This window comes from Gadus macrocephalus, chromosome 13 (assembly GCF_031168955.1).
Source record: "Gadus macrocephalus chromosome 13, ASM3116895v1".
Lineage (NCBI taxonomy): Eukaryota > Metazoa > Chordata > Actinopteri > Gadiformes > Gadidae > Gadus > Gadus macrocephalus.
The window spans coordinates 562,201-568,200 of NC_082394.1; positions in this window are offsets into that span (position 1 = coordinate 562,201).

A 6,000-nucleotide genomic window follows, 5' to 3' on the forward strand; every position below is an offset into this window, starting at 1 on the left:
ATGAATAAAATAAATTAAATGTATATCTCTATAAACGAAACTAAGAAGAATGAATACTTGCACATTGTTAAGAATTCATTGTTGCAGATATTCACCTATTCGGGAACAATATATGTATTATTCTCTCTTTTGTATACAGTCTACGGGCTGTCTAGGGCTACTAAAGCCACAGGTAGACCCTAACTATATAAATTAGCAGGAACATCCCCTTTATCAAAGTGGTTTCTGCATACAGCTTGCTGCCCTCTAGCGGACACATATCGTTACGACATCACAGTATAACAGTATTTCCCTCATGATTTTGGGGGTATTTTAAAATGAATGAAGGTATTAATGGAAAATACCTTAATTAATAGTATAACTATTAATTAATACTATAACTATTATCAAGGTATGTGACCTCATGAAGTTGTTTTAATTTTAGTCCTATAGACATACGCTACATCAGTGCAAATTTGAGCAAGGCTTAATGTTAAAAAAATCAAGTTACGTCAAAGGATAGAGCCTTAATTCATTCCCTATGCTGCTTAATTGGCATCGTCAGCAAAGACAATATTGTATAGCTAACATTCAAATATAAAACCTGTTTAAAAAAAGTAGCCTATACATGAAGAACAAAATGCGTAGGTCAATGCCCTACGCATTGCCCTACGCATTGCCCTACGCACCTATTTTAGTATTTAACGTCAAAGAATAAGGCTTTGCGTCAACATAATGGGCGGTGTCCCATCAAATTGTATTAAAATGTACGATTACTTTCATTGTATTCTGAAAATAACTATTATCTTGCTTAGTGCGTGTCCCACTGAGTGCATAGTTGTTAAGGACGTCCATAAACGTGTCAATCTATCTTTGACGTTCCCACCCAGAGCCGTTTCTTGCTATATGCGGACTATGCGGCTGCATAGGGCCCCGCAGCCACAGGGACCCCCAAACTGCCCAAAAAAGAAAATAAGGTCTGCCTCATATTTTATTATAGGTTGGAGAATTAAAAGTACCTGTATCTATTTGCATATATTGCATGCATTCATTATGCATTTATTTGCAAAGCATGTAAGTGTTCGTGGGTTAAACAGGTCAAAATCATGATGATTTTGCCCTGATTAACCCACGAAGAAACGGTCTGAAATCACCTTGGGCTGGGCTATCACGTGGCAAGTGACGTCTGCCGGCAGGTCTGATGGGAAGATTGACAGCCGCCCACCTTCCACTGAAGTGATGAGAATAATAACGGTTAGACGCTAATTACAATGTCATCTAAACGTACTTATGCGTCTGGTGCAGAGAAACGTTCACAGGATGAAGGTAAGGCATTTGATGCGGGGTGGAGGGGGACACATCATGGCAACTTTTGAACAAGTTAGTTTGCTACTTTCGTCATGCTGGCTAGCTCAGCTAGCCTCAGATAAATGGGAGCTACCTCAGCTAAAGGGCTATGATTGTTTGTTTGTATGTAAATAAAGTCAGCTTTATCCAGAGTTTGCTTTACAAAAAGGCTCAAATAAATGTGTCTCAAGCGTAGAACTGTGCTACTATTTTATAATATAATATATTATATTTTCTCAGCACTCCTACAAAGATGGGCAATCCTAAAAGAACATGTGACTATTGCACTGAAGTCTTGGAGTGACACACGGTTGATGAGCCGTGTCAACAGCATACGTAAGACTGTGATCATACAGATCCTGATCACAAAGTATTGATGTGGTACAGTTATATTTTTATTTATTTATATTGATTGTGCAATAACATGGATGCTGGTCAATTGTATGCTTATTTATTAAAGTAAGTTTAATTATTTATTTTTGACTGTTTGGAATGGTGGGTTAAAGTTTTTTTTATGCTATGCCACCTTGTTATGCCACCTCAAAGTTTGCATAAAACATTTTTCAAGAACATACTGTATCTGTTACATTTATTAATGTACTCTAGCCTGCCTTCCTCTACAATTGTAAAAGACTACTGCATCATCACAGAATATATGAAAAAGATAGGTATCTCTACCTCAGAAATTGAAAAAATAGGGCCCCCCAAATAGTATCTCGCAAAGGGCCCCCAAACATCTATAAAACGGCCCTGCTCCCACCACTGTGGGCCAATCGGCTATTTGTTCCTTTTTCATCTCATGCCTGCTCAAAGGAAAAAATACACTTATATATGTTGGACTACATGTCGTGACTAATCTAATATAGTTATGTAATATTATCATTATTATAAATTATTATTACTGATTTATTTAAATTTCCAATTTTTCTTTATTGTAACGAAATTGTTGTAGTAGTAGGCCTATGTGAAAACGGTAGACCCAGTCGTGTAGTCGTTTATGGCCACAAGGTCCTGCAGGACTCGCTCGCTCGCTGCCCACCGGTTCCCCAGAGGGACACGGCAGAACACAGTTTACTGAGCAGGACTGAAGTGAGTCTTTAGTTCATTCCACTGTCCGGGCTCCCATGGACTATCATAGTAAGCTAGTATTAGCCTAGCATATAGTTATACTGGTGCATCTAAATTAATTAGAATATTATGGAAAAGTTTATTAATTTAAATAATTCCATTTAAAAAGGGAAAATAATTTATTATATACTGCAGATCATTCATTGCACCAATAGTGAAATATTTAAAGCCTTTATTTGTATAAATCTTGATGATTTTATGGCTTACAGCTAATGAAGTTATTATAATTAATTAACTTTCCACATTATTCTAATTTATTGAGAAGCACCTATGGCTACTAACTGTGCGAAGGAGACGGCTCTCCACCATATATCTTTTCCCTAGCGCAGCCTCACCTGCAGGCGGAGCTCTTGTGTGATAACCAAACGAATGAATTCTGATCTGCTTTTGGACGGGAAGTCTATTCCCCGCCAATTTTCTCTCTTCTCTCCTCCTGAATCCTGACGTTATTTCCCAGCGCCGTGCCAAGGGAATTAGGGGCCCCTTTGTGGAGCGTGGCTAATGCGCTATGAGCACGGCACACGTCCATTGTCTCCCTGTTCAAAGCGTGCTGTGGGAAAGTGGTGGAAACACGGACTACAGATTAAGTCTTTGAAGCGCAGGGCAGCAGCTGGCCCATCCGTGCGCGGGAAACCGCGGCCCACCTCGGCGCGGCCGCCGCCCAAAACCCCCCCTCGGTCATAAAGGCGGAGCCGTGCCGCACGTCCGACTCTGCTTTTCGTTTTTTCTGTTGTTGTTTTTTGAGTGATACACGTTTGGTTTCCTTTGGTTTAGTTATAGGTGGATAAGGTAAATGACGTGCCAATGTTTATTTTGTTATTGATGTGTTAAGTAATAAGTTATGTTTCACTATTTAGGGCTAACACTTTTATTAATTAAGGATGTGCTACCACATTGTCCGCTTCAAATGTGCGATGAATAAATAATGTAGGCCTATATTTTTGGTTGATTTATTATTTGAACGTAGATATTTGGAAAATGGGCTTCATAGGCATAATTGACCAATTCAATGTAGCCTAAACTCACTCTTAATAAGAAACAGCTTACAGGTCGTTTGAGTCCATAAAGTTCAGTTTCTCGATCACCTTGTTGAGAACATCTCTTACACCTAGGCAACGGATATATTTCAGATAAAAAATAAATAAATAAATCACGAGCATCGGCCTTGCATATAATAGTAACTCTTAAATAGCTTTTCAGAAATGCAGATAACAGCAAGAATTTGTCTTCATGAATGTCACTGGGCCACAAACTGCCTCCATGTTGGACAAAAGACCGTAACACCAACATCCTTGCACGCCCGCCGGCGCCGCCTTGCCCGACCCTCACGCTTGTTTTGCTGTTGTTCCCGTCCGCAGTCTGGAGCCGGAGTGCTATGCTAATCGTTGCGCGGCATTCCTGATAGGGCTGTTGAGAGAGAGAGAGAGAGAGAGGAGGGAGAGAGAGAGAGAGAGAGGGGGGGGGGGGGGAGAGAGAGAGAGAGAGAGGGGGGGGGGGGGGAGGGGGGGGGAGGGAGGGGGAGAGAGAGAGAGAGAGAGAGAGAGAGAGAGAGAGAGAGAGAGGCAGGTGCTCTGTCACTGACGGCCCCTTAAGAAGTTTACATGTGACTCCTTCCCCCCCCCTCCCCTCCAAGAGGACCTGGGAAGTTGCTGACCCCTCTTCAGAGCCCAAAGAGCCCCCCCCCCCCCGGCCCTTGATGTGGGCTCCGAGCCTCTATAGCATTCCTGGAGGGGGGGGGGGGGGGGGGGAGGTCGTGTGACATGACATTCACCCTGAATGGGTGCTCCTTAAGAACAGGCCGTTTTCGGCGGGAAGGGTCCTGTCCCATTGTGGAGCACACGTCTGTCTGTCCCGAGCTCTTCTGAGGCGCTCGGGCCGCGCTGGGAACTCCTCACCCCGCCTCCTGGAGGGCTCTGTTGTTCCGGCAGGAGGTCTCGGGTGATGAATTGTCACCTTTTAATAAACACAAGATGGGATCTCCTCGTGAGTTATTAGGAACACCTCAAAGGTCTTGGCTGTGAGGGTATCGTCCACGTGGACGGGATTCCTTCTGCTACGGAATAAGGATCAGTTGAAACACCATCAGTGGAACTAAATATGACAAGAACATCAGCGTCTCCAGAGCTGTGAGCACAGCTATTGGTGCTCCTTCCTCCTCCTCATCCTCTTCCTCCTGACTGACTGTCTGTTGGAGTGTTTATGCCCAAGCACTTCTCAGCAGCTGTGCCCAGGTGTACCAGGTGTATTTTCAATGCGTGTGTGTGTAGAGATATAAACCATACCATGTGTGTGTGTGTGCATGGATGCCGGTCCAGGTTTATAGTCACACAATTGTCTTGATGTGTGTGTGTGTTTATGCACCCGTACAAGCGTATTTGATGTGGTGTGTGTGTGTGTGTGCGTGTGCGTGTGCGTGTGCGTGTGTGTGTGTGCCCGTTCAGGTGAGTATTCCAACAGGTGTCTTCCTAAGCGGCAGGTGTGTGTGGCCCGGGTGTGTGAACGGCGCTCTACATTTGCACAGGTGTGCTGAGCAAACACACGGCTTTGTACTGAGGCCCCGCCCCCTCAGGGTACCTGGGCCAGGTGAAGAGCAGCGTGAGAAGCAGGAGGAAGAGGAGGAAGAGGAGGAGGAGGAGGAGGGAGGAGGAGGAGAGGAGGAGGAGGAGGAGGGAGCAGAGGAGGAGGAGGGAGGAGGAGGAAGAGGAGGAGGAGGAGGAGGAGAGGAGGAGGGAGAGGAGGAGGAGGAAGAGGAGGGGAGGAGGAGGAGGAGGAGGAGGAGGAGAGGAGGAGGAGGAGGGAGGAGGAGGAGGAAGAGGAGGAGGAGGAGGAGGAAGAGGGAGGAGGAGGAGGAGGAGGGGGAGGAGGAGGGAGAGGAGGAGGAGAGAGGAGGAGGAGGGAGGATAGCCTAACCCTAACCCTAACCCTGGGAAAGAGCAGCGGCCGTCATTGTGCCAGAGAGAGAGAGGGGGGGGGGGGGGGAGGGAAAGGAGAGAGAGAGAGAGAGAGAGAGAAGGGGAGGGGGAGGGAGTCTTAATCGCAGTCTTAATGGGGAATATGAGAAAGAATGTGTGTGTGTGTGTGTGTGTGTGTGTGTGTGTGTGTGTGTGTGTGTGTGTGTGTGTGTGTGTCTGTCTGTCTGTCTGTCTGTCTGTCTGTCTGTCTGTCTGTCTGTCTGTCTGTCTGTCTGTCTGTCTGTCTGTCTGTCTGTCTGTCTGTCTGTCTGTCTGTCTGTCTGTCTGTCTGTGTGTGTGTGTGTGTGTGTCTGTGTCTGTGTCTGTGTCTGTCTGTGTCTGTGTCTGTGTCTGTGTGTGTGTGTGTGTGTGTGTGTGTGACCATGGCCATTCAGCGATGCTATTCACCGACCACAGGAATGCGTCGCCGCTCCATCTGCCACAGTGCATGACCTCACCTCTCCGGAATGAGGAGGAGGATGAAGGGAGGGAGGAAGAGAGAGGGTTTCAGAGGGTTTCCCTCCGAAACGCGCCTGGCCATCTGCCCCCCCCCCCCCAAACCCCCACGGCCGTCAGCTCTGATTAAGGACCTCGG